Source organism: Pteropus medius, unplaced genomic scaffold, assembly GCF_902729225.1.
Source record: "Pteropus medius unplaced genomic scaffold, Ma_sr-lr_union100, whole genome shotgun sequence".
NCBI classification, from domain to species: Eukaryota; Metazoa; Chordata; class Mammalia; order Chiroptera; family Pteropodidae; genus Pteropus; species Pteropus medius.
In genome coordinates, this window is record NW_024342257.1 from 8,847,623 (window position 1) to 8,865,677 (window position 18,055).

General features: G+C 31.7%; 1 pseudogene; it reads left to right on the top strand.

Annotated features, from left to right (window-relative positions):
* Window positions 1-7,953: 7,953 nt before the first annotated feature.
* On the top strand, window positions 7,954-8,248 carry LOC120599937 (60S ribosomal protein L37-like; annotated as a pseudogene).
* The last annotated feature ends 9,807 nt before the right edge of the window (window positions 8,249-18,055 follow it).

The window sequence follows — 18,055 nt, forward strand, 5'->3', positions numbered from 1 at the left end:
CATAATTAATGAAAAAAAATCAAATTATGTCAGAGCTACTATCCTTTAATTACAATAGAGCTTAAATAAAACTTGCAATAAGAGTAGATTCTGTTTTGTTTATAATGCATTGAGGAATAATTTTGTCCTTGAGGAATCTGAAGATAGTATATAAATAAGATATAAAGTCATATAACTTATTCAAGAATAAATCCTTTTACTGTGGTCAAATTTAGATCTAATTTTTAGTGGGTAAAAAGATTATGATAATTAAATTTATTTTTACCTTTTGTAATATTACTTTTACTTTGTTGTTTAAAAAAATGCTTCTTTAGAAACAAACTATCCAGGCTATTTCAGATGCACTGAACTGAAGCTTAAAAAGGCATACATAAAAGATAGATGATATATCATCAATAGGCTTTCAATTAAGCCATTTTGGTTGAAGCCAAACATGTTTTCTCATGTTTATCAAGTGCACGTATTCTGTTTTTAATATATCTCAATTCACGATAAACCTGAAAAATAGGTCATTTATAGTTTTCCAATGATTAACAGGAATAAAGAGCTAGTGCTAATGGCCGTTTATGAAATTATTACTAGAGGCCGTAGGATTTTGTCCACTTCATTGGTACTGCATCATTACAGATGGTGCTTGGAAATTAATAGGTAGGTTGTTAAATACAACAAAGTGTTTTCTTTCTCACAAGAGAGTTTAACATGAAAATTTTATCTGTAGAATCCAGGTTTACCAGAAAAATATGTCTAATAATAGAAATATTTTGAATACATAAATAATTTTATGGCTTTGCAGCTAACTCTTGAGTATTTTATTATTATATACTCTAAGGAGAAACTTATTTGAATTAAATACAAGGAGGTTGGTATAAGAGCATGAGAAACTTAAATTATAGTCTCCTCTCAAGGAAAAAAAAATATTAGATACAGGTCTTATGAATCTTTTTATTTCTAGCAGACAGTATAGTGTTTTGTATATAGTGAATGTTCATAAATATTTGATGATTTTGAACTGGGTTACTCATTAGTAACCTGCTTAAGTTAATAAATAATGATAACTTAAAATTATATACACAAAAATGTAAATCAATAAATAGGTGCTCCAAAAGTCCATGAGAGAGATCAAAGAGGGTATTCTTTTAAGTACATTGTTTATGTATCACCTGCAATTTTGGTTCATCTGCTAATTTTCATGTTTGTCATTGAATGATTGAATGAAGACTTTTGTGTAAAATTAAATCAGGATGTTTCCTGAGTAAATTAATACCGGTTCTAACATCTGCAATAATGAGATGTTAAGATGAAAACAAACAAAAGAAAACTAAGAATATCTATGTGATATGTGTGGGGGCATGAGTATAAATATTTCAATACTATTAAAATCATGCATTATATTAACTTTTTTTTTTTTCTGAAGCAAGCACTTGGGAGAATGACTGACTGATAAGACTCTTTCATTAGAATGATAGTAACAATATTAGATATATTTCCTGCTGATAAAATACAGAATATTACTGCTGTTTAATGCTTTGATTAATAATGCTTGGAAAATATACATATTTTGCTAACATGGTTTACTTTTTAAATCAGCAGTCTTGGCTTTGAATTACATTGATTTGATGTTCTCCATAAAAACTCTGTTAGTTCACAAAGCTTTACTATCAAGGACAATACGGCTCTATATGACACATGGTAGATAGCTTTCTGTACAGGACTGAAGCACCGGGTAATTTAGTATTTATTTCCAGCTCATCACTGAATTTTTCCTGTAAATTTGACATGGACCTTCTTTTCTTTCTAGGTTTTTTCTCTAATTGTACCTATAAAACAAACTAAAATTAAATAGTAGGGTCTCGTCATGATACCATTTGTTTTTTAATCTACATGTCTAAAAAATAATTATTTTGCTTTTATTTCAATCAGTAAATACATTATTTTAAGAGAATTCTTATTACTCTCCTGGTGAAATAACATTTTTGAAAATATTAGCATTATACATTTTTAGGCATTAATGATATAATAATCAAGTTCTAAGTTCAAATTTCAACTCATCAAACTGTGTGAACTAGAACAAATTACTTAACTTCTCATCGTTTCTATTTTTGTATGTGTTTAGTACAGCTCATGGGACTATTGTGATGTTTAAGGGAAATGACACATATTAAGCAATTAAATGCCATTTTACACAAGTCCTAAGCATTTATTGTTTATTATTATTATTATTATTATTATTCAGAGAATAACTGGAAATTTGTTTTATAAGAATGTCATCTGTAACTGTAAAACATGGGTCCATGGGAAAGAAAAATAAGCAGAAAATTAGATTTAGATAAAAAAACATATTTTTAAAAAATTGATTGCAACTTACCATCACTGTTTATGAATGATAGAGTTATTTGTGGAACTTGCAGTTTGATGAGAAATTTTGAAGTATTTATTCCTAAATACTATTATCCTGCCAGATTTTCTTATTAGTGGTATCTACTACATAATGATGTTTGTAAAGAATGGGTGGAATAATATTACTTATAGAATAGTTCTTATCACTCCAAAATATTCATTAAAAATAGAAACAATGGAAGATAAGCAATGTAATGTATAAGTGACTATAAGTGTTAGGTAGGCAGTCAGACATGAGCGACAGGGGGAACAAAGGTGTAGAGGCCCAGCCTACAGACCGCCCAAAGAACACCCCAACAGTAGTAGAATTCTGGGTATGTACATGCTCACTAGGCAAAGAGTTATATAGCAGCCAAGTGTTGATCAAAATGACCTCACTTGCCAATCACCTAGGAATGCCTTTGGAACCACCCATCATGGTCCAAATATAATGCAGACATTCCACTTCTGGGTCTTTTTTGCCCTTCTGCCTTTTTGTGTTGGGAAGTTGTTACTGTTGGAGCAGATTGGAGTTTGGTGTTGCCCCAACGGCCTCGAAGAGGGAGAAGGATAATGGCATAGAAGTATAGTTAGCATTTTTCCTCCATTCTTCCTCATTGACATAGTGAAGAATCATAGGTCAGTGAGATTTAGAAAAGACTTATTAAAAGTATATTTTACAATGACAAAGCATGGTTTCAGGGAAAAGCTGTAACAGAGTGTTATAACAACAACCGACAATAACCACGCAGAAGTGGGGATGTCAGGTTAAGTAATCATATATTTACAAACCAATGGATCCCTTTAATGTGGGCATTATTTTGACTATGAATTAGTCATAACCAGATTATATCAAATATTTGATCAACTGCCAGTATGATAGTTTAAAACTATTGACTAGTATGATAGTTTAAAAATAACAGTCTTAAATCAATCTGTAAGTGATAAATCAGCCTGAATGTACAAACTAGAGTGATATTGATATCTGTAATCCTATAACTCTTTATGCACATGTTTTCAACTGGTTTGTTTGCTTACTCATAACTTTTATGTAAAAATCAATGTTACTTTTTGGAAGTGGAGAAAACTCTTGTATTCACTATATAATAAATGCTTAATAAATGTTTTTTGGGGGGAGGATTTATATTCTTAGTTGCAAATAAAAAGTCAGTTGAAGTGAGAGGTGGGAGACGGATGAAAAGGGGAAGGGGAATGTAGCCAATACTGTGATAATATTGTGATAAGTGTACATGGTAACTGATGATTACTAGAATTAGTGGCATGATCACATTGTAAGGTATAAAAATGTCTAATCACTATTTTGTACACCTAAAACTGATATAACTGAGATTTTATACTAACTATACTTAAATTAAAAAATAAAAATAAATTTAAGAAAATCAAAAGGCCTAAGAACCAGGAAAGCCAATGGCATAAGTTTTAGTCTGAGTCTGAGTCTGAAAGTAGGAGAAAACTGATGTCCCAGCTCCAGACAATCAGGCAGAGAGAGAATTCTTTCTTATTCAGCCTTTTATTCTATTCAGATCTTTAACATACTTGATGAGGCCCACCCACACTGGGGAGAACGATATGAACCACTTAGGGATTCAAATGTTAATCTCATTCAGAAACACTCTCACAGACACACCCAGAACATTTGAGCACTCCCTGGCCCAGCCAAGTTGATATATAAAATTCACCACAACAAATAACTACCTCAAAATTTGTTATGAAAGTTACATGGGAGACAATATACAAAATGCCCAGAACAGAGCCTGGCATACAGGAAGTATTCACTAAATATTGGTTCTTACCCCCATGGTTTCCCACTAGTTTTTTTTTTTTTTTTTTCTCCCAGAGGTCACTGTAGACATTGTGAACTAGAAATAATCCACCTTATCACCTAGCCCAAGTGTCTGCATATGACAAGCGAGCCATGTATATTTATCAAATACCCAGATTGAATATGGAAAGAAAATTGTTCCAGAGCTATTAATGAAGTGATTTACAGACGAGATTGGAAGAAGTGGCAGGAGCCCAGTCAGAAGCCGAAAATGCAGCTGTAGGGGCCCCTGGGATAGAAATGTGGACCAAAAAAAAGATAGTAAAATTAAAATACACACTACAATCTCTGGGAAGTTTTTACAACTTATACAATGGACAAAAAATTGATTTCCTTGTTATATGTTGTGCTTTTATAAATCTACAAAAAAAAAAAAGATGAAGAATACCCAATGAACAACAGATATAGACAGGTAACTCAAGATGAAGAAATGCAAATGACCAAAAATCTCAGGAAAGCTTGCTCAATTTACCAATAATCAAAGAAATGCAAATTTCCATGCATCAAACTATGATTTAAAAAAAAAATTACAATTCCTGGAACAAATAAAGATCTGAGGAGGCAGGCAATCTGATATATTGCTGAAAAGAGAGTAAATAGATAATGATTTTTCTGGAGTTCAACTTGAATAAAAAACTTTAAAATGTGCAAAAATGTCAATTGAGAGAAATTAATTTACTAAAGGACATCAAGTAACTTCATAGCATCTCCAAGAGGGTGATAGAAGCATGTTCAGAGACTACACAGCCAGGAAAAATCTCCCAGATGATACTATTGAGCTGTACTGGTTAAGATATTACTGCTATTATGATGCTCCAGAGACTAATGAGCTATGGATAGTAGGGCTAGAAGCTCTGAAGCTAGAAACTGGTTGTAGATATCACTATTTCTGCCTTAACTGAATCCATTCGCTGCCTGGTTCTTTATGTTATTAGCTATTTATGCAAAATATGATGCAGTTTTTGTACTACGTCTGTGCCCTACCTGAAAGGGATGCTCAGAAATCTAAGTTTTACCTTTCATGATGGGAGGTGGCTTTTGACTTATGTAAAAAATTTTGAAAACATACAAAAAGTATCGACAGCTATTTAATAGCCAAAATGTATTGTATAAAAGCAACACAACCATCAACTTGTTCTCTCCTGATTTTACAGTCATTAGTATTGGGTACTGGTAGAATAAATAAGTTAGCCAAAATGAACTATTTTCAATGATGCACTGTTGTCAACTTATGTGAATAAAAGAATTGCATAAGGGCTAAGATTCATTTGTTTAAGGGACATCTAAAAAGACTAATTTTGTCTTTATTTCAAATTGAACTCTCAAAACATCATTTTTTTCATAGTATATTTAAAAATTAAGTTTTTTGTCTGTTTGTTCAGTGTTACCAGATGGGAAATGGTTGAGAAAGGTCTCTAATAACTAAATTCTTGACTTTCTATGAATGGCATATTTTGCACCACTGGTTTACCAAACACTTTTTAATGTATTTGGGCTACTTGCCATAGACAAAGATAGGAAAAATATTCATTACATAGATAGCGTAAACAGCACATTTTATAAACAATATTTTATCTCTTTTCATCATCATGCTTTTGTGTTTTCAGTCCATGCTAATGGTGCTGCATACAAATTACATGACGGCTGGTGTAGTTCTAATTCTTCTTCTTCTGGAAATAGAAGAGACTTAGGTCATTTTTAATTTTTTTTTTCTGTTTGACTTGTTAAAACAAGTGAAATTGTGATTGTCTAACATACCTAATGTCCATGCCATTACCAGTCTTTGAACCTCTTTAAAGATGTGACTTCCATGTGAGCATATTGTCCAAACTTTGGTTTATTAAGAGAATTAACGCTTTTATAACAGATTTTCTGGCCTATTTCTTTTTAATCTGTTGCCAAGATAAAATTTATGAGTGAGTTAACTATGCTACTATGGTAATGGCAAGTAATGACTCAAATACTTTTGCTCAGCTACATATGTACAGAGGGAGTAGCTGTCATAGTGTTAACACTACCAAGGATAGTCCAGAAAGGAGTTTTAATCTTTCTCTTATTATATAGTTTATGGCATAAAACTGCAATGTCATAATTCTTTCTGAAGTCTAGGCAGAAATTCTACATTAGTCTTTCTGCTTTAGTTCCTAAGGTGCCTTTTCTTTCATATACTATGAAAATTTTGTGCCTCAAATAAATTCTACATGTGGTAGACAAAGATTACATTTGAAACCTAGCCAGTTGAAGTAGATTCACATTAAAATAAACACACACACGCTCACACACACACACACACACACACACACACACACACATTATCAATCCCCTTTAACTACATAGGAAGAAGGGGAATAATGAAGAGATATAGTAGAAGAGGGGAGAAAAAGTAAAATAATAGGAGAGTTTTAAAAAGTGTAGATTTCTAAAGTATTCTGTCCACTTAAAGGCATTTTCCAGAGGTGTGTGTATAGGTAGTAAAAAGTTGCCACAAGAAAAAATATAGCTGTAGCAGATTCAGAAATATGTCACTTTATTTTGATTTAAATTTTCCATGAATGATGTAAAGTAATTTATCATTTATATGAAAGAATATATTGGTTACATCCCAGGTATCTCTAGACATTTTTCAGCCTGTTCTTTTATTTTATACCAAAAGGATATTTATCATCCCTGGGTAGAAGCAATTTCAGTTAATGTCATCTCTGAAGAACTTCATATAGAATAGTTGGCATGCCGATTAGTAGAGTACCAAGACATTATGGATGTATAACAATCTGACATTGTTTTATTTCTGTTGGACAATTTAAATTTAAATTTCTGTTAAAAATTGTGGGTTAAAAATAATATAAGCTTTATATTATTAAAAAAATAAATTTCACTTAATGTTCATTTCAACAAGAGAGCATGCTCACAAATCTCAAAAAAAAATTTGTAACAAATGAAAGAAAATATATTATAGATATTTTTCAGTTTTGATTTATTATACATTAATTATCTATAGAATTGTTTCTGTAAATAGTTGACAATTAGAAATGACTTCAGTATATCTCTATAAGAAGTTTTCAGTAATTCACCCATTGACTAAATAGCTATTGTACGCCCATATTGTGAAAAGTATTATGGTAGACAACCACCTGGAGTTAATACTTGGTTTCAAAACTAGACATAACAATGTGTGAAAGATTACTTCAAACTCTTTACTCACTGTGACGTTTATCAGTACAGATGGTAAGATGAGAAAGTATGAAATACTCACTAACTAGTATTACAGCAAAGAAATACTTCCCAGAAAACACTTCTCAAAAAAGGTACAAGTTAGAAGAAACAGCTTAGGGAAAACATATCAACAAAAGTGGTGGGAATAAATTGACCACAAAGATTTTTTTTAACAATTTACAATAATCATTTTGCACATGCTGTTTTATTATCTTTCTTTTTTTAAAAATGTATTGTGAGATAGTCTAAATCTATAAAAGACAGTATAAATAATAAGAGCATAAAAATATCCTTGTATGCAAACACAGTTTAAGAAATTAAACTTTACATTGTTATTGAAGTTTATAGTACAAATATACTCAGTTTGTAACTCTTTTCTTCCTCAGAGATAATAGCTATAATTTCCTCATTATCATTATCATATCTTTCTTTATATTTCATTTTTCTTAACAATAAGTAACATGTTTTGCATTCTTTAAAAATTTTATGTGTAGCTCTTTGGTCTCAGCCTCAGAAACGAGATGACGAAGGGAACTTCATCATTCGGAAAGCTTCACAATAAGACGCACACATTATGATGCTGCTGTGTCTCTAAGGCCTACTACCTTCAGAAGTCTACCTGTAACAAATGTGGCTATCTTGCCAAGCGGAAGAGAAAGTATAACTGGAGCGCCAAGGCTAAAAGACGAAGTACCAACGGAACTGGTCGAATGAGGCACCTAAAAATTGTATACTGCAGATTCAGGCATGGATTTCATAAAGGAACAACCACCTAAACACAAGAGGGCAGCTGTTGCAGCATCCAGTTCATCTTAATGATTTCAGTGATTAGTCATGCAATAAACATTTTGATTTAAAAAAAAAAATTTTTTGAGTATTAGGCCCTTATCGGAGATATTGTTTGCAAATATATTTTCCCATTCGAATGGTTCTCTCTTTACCTTGTTGACGATTATTTTTACTGAGCAGAAGCTTTTTAGTTTGATGTAGTCCCATTCATTTATTTTAGCTTTTACTTCCCTTGCTTTTGAGGTCAAATTCATAAAATCCTCTTTAAGTCCTAGGTCCTTGAGTTTAGTTCTTATGTTTTCTTCTATGCATTTTATTTTTTCAGGTCTCATATTTAGGTCCTTAATCCATTTTGAGTTAATTTTGGTGTGTGGTAATAGACAACAATCTAGTTTCATTCTTTTGCAGGTGGCTTTCCACTTTTCTCAGCACCATTTATTGAAGAGGCTTTCCTTCCTCCACTGTATGTTTTCGGCATTTTTGTCAAAAAATATTTGCCTATATAAATATGGGTTTACTTCTGGACTCTCGATTCTGTTCTACTGTTCCACATGTATCTGTTTTGCTGCCAATACCACGTCATTTTGATTATTGTCGCTTTGTAATATAATTGGAAATTGGGAATAGTGATGCCTCCAGCCTCATTCTTTTTTCTCAGGATGGCTTTGACAATTCAGGGTCTTTAGTGCCTCCATACAAATCTGATGATGTTTTGTTCTATTTCTTTAAAAAAAATGCTGAGAGATTTTGATGAGGATTGCATTAAATCAGTATAAGACTTTAGGTAATATGATTATTTTAACTATGTTGATTCTTCCAATCCAAGAACACAGAATATCTTTCCATTTCTTTGTATCTTCTTCTATTTCTTTTAATAAGGTCTTATAGTTTTCATTATACACTTGTTTTGTTAAATTTATTCCTAGGTATTTTATTCTTTTTGTTACAATTGAAAAAGGAATTATTTTTCCACTTCTTTTTTCTGATGCTTCATTATTTGAATATAGGAATGCTATGGATTTTTGAACATTGATTTTGTATCCAGAGATATTACTATATTTGCTTATTGTTTCTAGTAGTATTCTTGTGGAGTCTCTAGGGTTTTCTAAAGAGAGAATCATGTCATCCACAAATAGTGACAGTTTGACTTCTTTGTTTCCTATGTGGATGCCTTTTATACAACTCATTAACAACAAAAAATCAAATGATCCAATCAAAAAAATGGGCAAAAGATCTGACTAGACACTTCTTCCCAGAGGACATACAAATGGCCAACAAATATATGAAAAGATGCTCAACATCACTAGCTATTAGGGAAATGTAAATCAAGATCACAATGAGATACCATCTCATACCTGTTAGAATAGCTATAATCAACAAAACAAGTAATAACAAATGTTGGAGAGGATGAGGAGATAAAGGAACCCTCCTACACTGCTGGTGGGACTGCTAATTGATACAGCCACTATGGAAAACAGTATGGAGGTTCCTCAAAAAGCTAAGAAGTGATCTACCATCTGATCCAGCAATCCCTCTATGAGGTATTTACCCCAAAGACTTGAAAACCCATATCCCAAAAGATATTTGCACACCGATGTTCATTGCAGCATTATTCACAGTGGCCAGGACATGGAAGAAACCAAAGTGTCCTATGATAGATGATTGGCTAAAGGAGCGGTGGTACACATATACAATGGAATATTACTCAACCATAAGAAGAGATGAAATATTGCCATTTGCAACAACATGGATGGACCTCGAGATAATCATGCTAAGCGAAATAAACCAGACAAAGTTGAAAATCACATGATATCACTTATATGTGAAATATAAACCTAAAAGCAACAAATGAACAGGACAAGCAAACAGAGACTCATGGACATGGATTATAGGCTAGTGGTTACCAGAGGACTATAGACTAGTGGTTACTAGTGGGGGGAGGTAGATGGGGTAAAGGGGGTCAAATATAGGGTTTACAGAGAGGATGAAGTGGATAAAGGGGATTAAACATGTGGTAGCTGAAGGAAACTGGACTTCGAGTGGTAAACACACAATAGAATATACAGGTGTCAAATTATAATGTACACCTGAAAATTATATAATTGTATTAACCAATATTACCCCAATAAACTTAATTAAAAAATAAAAATAAAATAAAGTCCAAAAAATTTAAAAAATATAAAAATAAAATAAAATAAAATAAATTTATATATACAATAATGTGTATTTTTTGCAATATGTTTTTAATGTCAGCATTATTTTTATGAAAATCATCTATATTTGTAGGTATAGGAATATTTCATTTACTTACAATGTTGAAAAAATTCAATTATATAAGTATATTAGAATATATTGATCTTTTCTCTATTAATGTAAATTAAAGTGATTTTTAACTATTTGTAATTATGAAAATGCTGATATGGAAATTATTAAATATGTATTTCTAGACATACATGCATGTCTAGAATTGGAATTGTAGTAATATGTACATATTATATTCAACCAAAATTTGTCATTATTTTCAAAATTAATTGACTTCCCCTCAGGAATTTCTAAGAACATTTTTAGCTCCACATTATGGTCAAGACTTGCATTTCAAGCTTTCAAAAGTAAGAATTATATTCACATGGTTCAAAAATCGAAAGAATATAAAAATTTATACATCGATGCATTAGTTGAAATTAGTTTAAATGTAGAGCTGGAAACAAGCCAATTACTACAGATAGTTCATGTGGGAGTTGATTCCATTCAACAGGAAGGAGAGAGCAGTGATAACATCCTTTAGGAAAGGATGATAAAATAGTAAATGGTTACTTCTGTAGGCTATTAGGGCTCAAACCTGCTGGGAATCATGAGTTACCATGTTGAATACGCTTTAATGTTGTTAGATGGATGATTGAGAGCAGTCCTTGAGGACATTATCTACTCTGACCTTGAGCTGAGGAATATTACAAGTCTTCAAAGAAAATCTCCAGTGGAAACACACAGGCTTTAGATGAGACTCTATCAATAGGCATAGAAGCTGTCCAGTAGAATTTAAGCTGAAATCAGAGGTTGGTCAAGATGAAACAGCATAGGATACCAACGTATCTATTACATCACTACTCTCTTTTTCATATCTAAAGCATTTTCTAACTCTTTCAACCATCCTTATCCTTAATAGTTTTTTTTTGTATTTTCTTATTAATTTTTGTATGTATGGTCAAGCAAAATGAATATATAGTTTGTTTTACCATTTCTCACATAAATCTTCTACAGAACAGCATATTTTGTATTTTTCCCATTAGTATGTAACAAATTTTCTTGTCTTTTGAACAACTGCATTGAATGGATATATTATATTTTTTAACCAGTACATGATAGATGTTCAATTGCTTTAAAAAAAAAAACATATTTTCTATTATATTATTGTAGTAAATAACCTTATTCCGAAGACATTTCATAGGCACATATGTAAAATATATCCTCAGTAATGGGATTGCTGGATCCAAGGATAAATGCATTTACAATTTCGACAGTTATTTTGGAACCGTTTACTAGGAGTTCATATCCCATGCTCCATGAGGAAAGTATGAAAGAACCTGTTTTACGACAGCTTCATCAATAATTGGTATTGTTATGTTTGTATGGTTTTGTTAATCTCATGGATAAGAATCACATTTCAATGAAGACTTAAATTGCTTATATTTTATTATAAACAATGTGAAATTCCTATCTGCTTTATATATTTAAAGGACAATTGTGTTTTTATAGCTGCTTACTTCTGCCTTTTATTTTGGGGGTTGTGTTTTTTTTTTTTTGATATATAGATTAAAGGATAGCTAGAAAGATAGGTAGATAGATAATAGATGAGAGAGAGAGAGAAGGAAGAGAAGAGAAAGAATGAGCACGAACCTAAGAGTTCTGCCTTTATTGGAGTATAGGGTATGGTGCCTAGGGTTTTGCAGGTTTACAGTTTATTGTTAATTTAGAACATAAGAGTAGGAATTAAAGCATGGAAAGGGAAAAGCAAGTGATCAGTAAAACAGTCAGCTATCTAGGTCACCCAGGGCTTTCCTAAAAGAGGAACTTTGTGGGTGGGTGGCCTGGCTCAAGTTGTATAGCTTGGCAATGTGGTTATTGAAAATGGATGTCTTTGAACTAGATGTCTTGGCAATCAAAAATTTAATGTCAGGAACATACATTAAAGTCAAAAGAGCTAATTGTCAGACACATTACAGTTTCACAAAATAACATTTGTCTTTCGACTTTGCTTTGGTGTTTTTCATCACGAAGAAATGTTCATTATTTTTATGTAGCTGAATTTATGAATCATTTTTCTTATATATTGAGTCATAATTAGTAAGAACTTTTTCACACTAGATTTTCAAAGAATTTTTTCCTATTTTTAGCCAATGCATTTATGAGTTCCTTTTGGTTACATTTGTATATTTTCTTTAGTGGAATTTCTCCTAGTGTACAGAAGGTATGAAGCCAACTAGTTGTCCCAACATTATTTATTTAAGTGTCCACCTAATCTCTTAGGAAAAAAGATAAATCACTCGTCTCATGCTTTGGGTAAGTAGGCATACTGGATTTATAATGCTGTATAGCATATCACCACAAACTTAGTGACTTAAAAAACATATTTGTTATTTCACAGTATCTGTGATTCAAGAATTGGGCATATTTTCACTGGGTTTTCTTTTCAGAGTTTCACTGGACTAAAGTCACAGTATTGGCTGGGCTATGTCCTTATCTGGAAGCTAAATTAAGGAAATGTCTGCTTATAAATTCCATCAGGTTTTTGGAAGAATTTGTTTTCTTAGGATAGTAGGACTGAGGTTTCCATTGTTATTTTGGCTATTAACTAGGGGCTGCTCTCAGAAACCAGAGACCACTATCAATGCTTGCCACATGGTCCCTTCCATCTCAGCAATAAAGAACCCCCCCCATGCATCAAACCCCTTTAATAACCTGAATCTCTCTGACTTCTCCTTCTGCAATGAGCTAGAAAAAATGAAAATCTCCCTTAAGCTCAACTGATTATTAACCTTAATTTCATTTGAAAAATCTCTTTTGCCATGTAACATAACCTAATCATGGGGATAACATCAGAGAGTGGAGATCAGAGAGACTCATTACATTTCTGCCTACCATACTGTTTGTATTCTTCCACGAGATGGTCAGTCAGGTGTGACCACAAGAGGGGACACAGAAGAACCACAGGAAAAGAAAGTGTATTATACAGGTCTAAGAGAGTCATTGCATGCCACGGGGGTGCCGCACAGAGAGCGTTACCAAGGGAGTAGGCTCAACTAAGCAGGCAGGGAGCTTAGAGAGATGTGGGAGGGAACCCTTGGCAAGGGACAGCCTTTTCACATTGGTATACCTGGTCACTTGGGCGTGGTGCTCACAACCTGTTTGTGGGGATGTTGAAACAGCAGGAAAATGTAAAGCGTTGCAATTTACAACACACACACATATTTATCTAGACTACAGGCAGATGTAGAAAGTTTTCCTGAAAGATTTCTTTGCTGGTAAATGTATTATCCCTAGTTGTCAGTTTCATTGAGGATATGTGGTTTCAAAGGTGCTAGCTACGTGCAAAGCCTCAGTTATAGCTCCCTATTCTTCTCAGTTTTAAGTCTCTGTCTCATGGCCGCTATATCCATTAAAACAACGCTTTTAGTTACTCAGAGACTCACACAACATCAAGAAAGGTGAATATGTTTTATTGATCTGATTCCATGATTGTTTTTATTTTTGGACCATAGAATTTTATTTTTTTACTTTTGTAAAACTGTAGCTACACATTTAATGATGTTTGTTTTGTAGTCTTAGAAAGCTTTTGTTCCGGTTATGCATCTTACTATAAGGTACAAAAGGGGAGTCTTGATCATGTTATTTCACTTCCGTTATTACCTAGATTATATGTTTCTGCAAGTATATTGTGTTGCATTTATTTTAAAAATGTAGAATAAATAAATAACATTTTATTAAAAAAAAACTAAGAGCCATTTCACCAAACTCACATTTGCAGTAATACAAGTTTCAGGTGCTAACATACCCAGATTTCAAATGTAGACAAGCCTGTATTTGTTTTCCAGTCAGCATTTCAAGCCAGTATTTTTTTTTTCACGTAGTAGTGCAAAAACAAAGTACCATTTGAAGTGAGTGAAATAACTATGTGCTATTACAAACAAATTCAGAGGCTGGTTTCCAGTCATACCATCTCAGAATATTTTCAATTTAGGAACCTTTTGGAAAATAGTAGCTGCCACACATGTACATATGCATTCACATGCAAACACACAGACAATTCCTATGGGGCAAACAAAGCTTTTTCAAGTTTTATCCTATAGAAATATTAGTTCTATCAACGTGCAACTGGGACAAGTGGTAGAAAGTGAAATGGTTATTTGGATAAAAATTGTAACTATTCCGTGAAAATTTGCTCATGTCTTATTTTGAGCCATATGAAATTGCTTTTTTTATAGTTTAAATAATGTCAATTATTGGCTATTTCATATAGTTTAAATATATTTAATATAGTTACTATAATATCTATTAAATATTTACTATCAAAGCATGAATCTCTTTATTTTAATAAAAGCTATAGTGTTTTTTAAAAAAATAAATTTATTTATTTAAATTAGTTTCAAGTATATAGTACATTGGTTAGACATCTATAATGTTCATAAAACGATTCTCCCAATTGCTCACTCTCTTCCCCGGCCCTCCACTTAGCTATCATATTAATGCTAACTGCATTTCTGCTGCCATGCTCCCCGTGCCCAACTATTAACTACTAATTTGTACTTTAACCATTCACCCCACACTCCCAGACTCCCAACTCTCCTTCCCTCTGTCCGTCACCAAATTGTCCACCATATTTGTGAGTCCATTTTTGATAGTTTGTTTTTTTTTGAAGCTATAGTGTTTTAAAATCATGTCAACCATTTAAAATTTGGTTGTTCTGTCTATATTATTATAAAAAAAATTATGTGGATTGAAATATTCAAACAATTCTCTGGATATCTTATCTACTTAACAAATAACAGTACTTTTGTGTTTTATCCAATATTTGAATAATTATAGTTATGACTTTATGAAAAGTTTGACCAAATATGCTTTGGGGTTCTGATTTATTGTCTAAATAATTTCTGTTCTATGTTTTGTTTAACACAACTGCCAAGACTGTTTAACTGTCCTAAATCCAGGTATTATAAGAATCTGATCTTAAGGATAAAGGACTTGGTCTGTAGCACAAACTTATGAGGATTTTTGTTTGTCTGTTTGTTTTTAGAGGACCATATTTTGCTCTATATTTCTCACTTTATAATCATAGTACTACAAGTCTATACAACCTTTGGAAAGCTATAATTATTCTCAGGTTTTAACATCATTAATAAAGTGAATTACTTGGACAAGTTTATACATAATATATCTCAGTTCTAATATTCTGCTGATGCTCTGCCATCTCTACCACGTGTGCAATACCGGGGAGAAAAGAATTGGGTGATATTTTCTAATGCATATAAAGCTATATATTCCTTATATCCTAAAATATAATTAACACCCTTCATTCTTCTATGGTCTATTACCTGCAAAATAAGCTCCTTCAGCTTCTGATTCTAAAATAAAGCTTTCATACATATAAATATATCAGGCCACTGATGTGTAATTACTGTAGGCTTTTATAATAGGATTATATAGCACCTTATGTTTTTCCTACTTAATACTTGAATGCTTATCATAAAGCAATTATTTGATGGCTATCTTCTAAATGTTTGTAATATTTAAAATCTTTATATAAATTGAGAACTGCTTGTATAGGAATTGTATATTTGAAATTTGTTATTTTAATCAACACAAATATATTTCACATTGGAAAAGTACACATGCATAATCAAATAAATTAGCCATGAACGTGCTTTATTTATTCTTGAGTGAAACATTTTCTTTTGTAAAAAGTTAATTAAAAATAATCTTATTCACAATAGGTGGTTAAGTTTGAAAATTGCATACTTATTAAATGGAATCAAGATAACATTTTAAAAATAGAGTTTTAGACATTTTGTTCTCTCATTTGCACCTTATATAATATTACAATAGAGCAAATAAACACCTATTATGTGTGTATCACTTTATTCCTTTATTAAAACAATTATTTGAAATAAAAAAAATTAAATTGCCAGTGATTGCAAGAAAAATGTTATTTTTACAGATATCTTAAGGGATACAGTTTTAGCCAGATATATCTGTTCTAAAACAGATATATTTAAATAACATTATTGCCAAACAAATTTGAAAGAATTATTTCTACATTTCGTCATGCGCTCTGATCTCTCAGAGCCTTGGTCTGTATGGCCAAAGTTGACCTGGACATACCCATGCACTTTAATGTCCGACATCCTGTAAATATGTGTGGAGGCTGATATTATTTAAAAAGGTGTTTTCCATAAAAATATAGGTTGGAAATGTATCCTGAAACAATATCACCAGAACTAGAAGTAAATTTAAAGATGAGGAAAACTTTTTTTTAAAATTTATTTCTTTAAATTAGTTTCAAGTATACAGTACATTGGTTAGACATCTATATAGTTCATAAAACAAACTCTCAATTGCTCTCTCCCTCTTCTGACCCTCCACCTAATCTGAGAAAAACTTTTATAAATTTCATTTTCTCTGGGGGAAAAAAAAAAAAACTAATCTTAAACTATAACCCTTCAGGCTAGAATCTAGATAGAGATATTGTTAGATACAAAATATGGAAGCATATAGTTTTCCTTGAGAAAGAAAGATAAAGGTAGAAAGACTAAGATAAAATTTCTGTGTTTATTTAGCTTAACTTTTGCCACTTCATCTCCTGTTCCTAAATCTACAAATTAGATAGATAGATAGATAGATAGATAGATAGATAGATAGATAGATAGATAGATAGATAGATAGATATAGCAGAGATGTATCTCACAAGAGTTTCCTTAGACTTACCACTGGACTCTCTCCCAAACACATGAAAGTGTAAGAGACTGTCAGAAGAGCAAGCTATTAACTATATTGTGTTATTCCATAAACACTATAAAAGTGATTACGTTTGAAGGGAACTATTATTTTATGTAAAATAAATAATCTTTAAATATTCACTTTTTGATTGTGTTATAAAACTGTTGCTTTTTATCTACTTTCCTTAAATCATTTTTTTTATCAAATATTCGGTCTTGTATTTGATCATCTAATGAATTATTGCTTCAGTGGCACATACTGGAAACTAAATTTTATTCCCAAGAAAGCATCTGTAGAATTAACCTTTTTTATTGCAAATAATTTATAATGCTGAGATTAGCCTCTGGCAATCTTAGAGAAAGAAATTCATGATTGTGAAATTTTGTACTCCAATACAATATCCCAAATCATCTTATGGTATTACTTTAAGAAATCAGTTTACCCCTAGCTTTATGTTAGTTGAAAGTATTTTCCAAATTGCATCCTTATATTTTCTTTTGATCATTAGCAATATTTATAGTTCAAGAGCGTCAAAGAACGAACATGCAGTGGAGACATAAATAATCTTTCTTAATAAATGTTTTGGCTTTTCAACATTAGAGTCATTTAAGTGATGGAGACAGAGTATAAAGTGTTTACTTCCAAATATAAAACATTTCCCTTTAGGAGCAAAAAAAATTACAAGGAAGAGATAAAAAATAGGAGTTTGAGACAGAGGATATATGTATCCTCTCTGTATGTAAATATATATATGCATTTATAACATATATGATGACACATAATATGTAACATTATTAACATTATTATATATAATAATTAAAACTGGAATAAGCCAGAAGGCTCCTG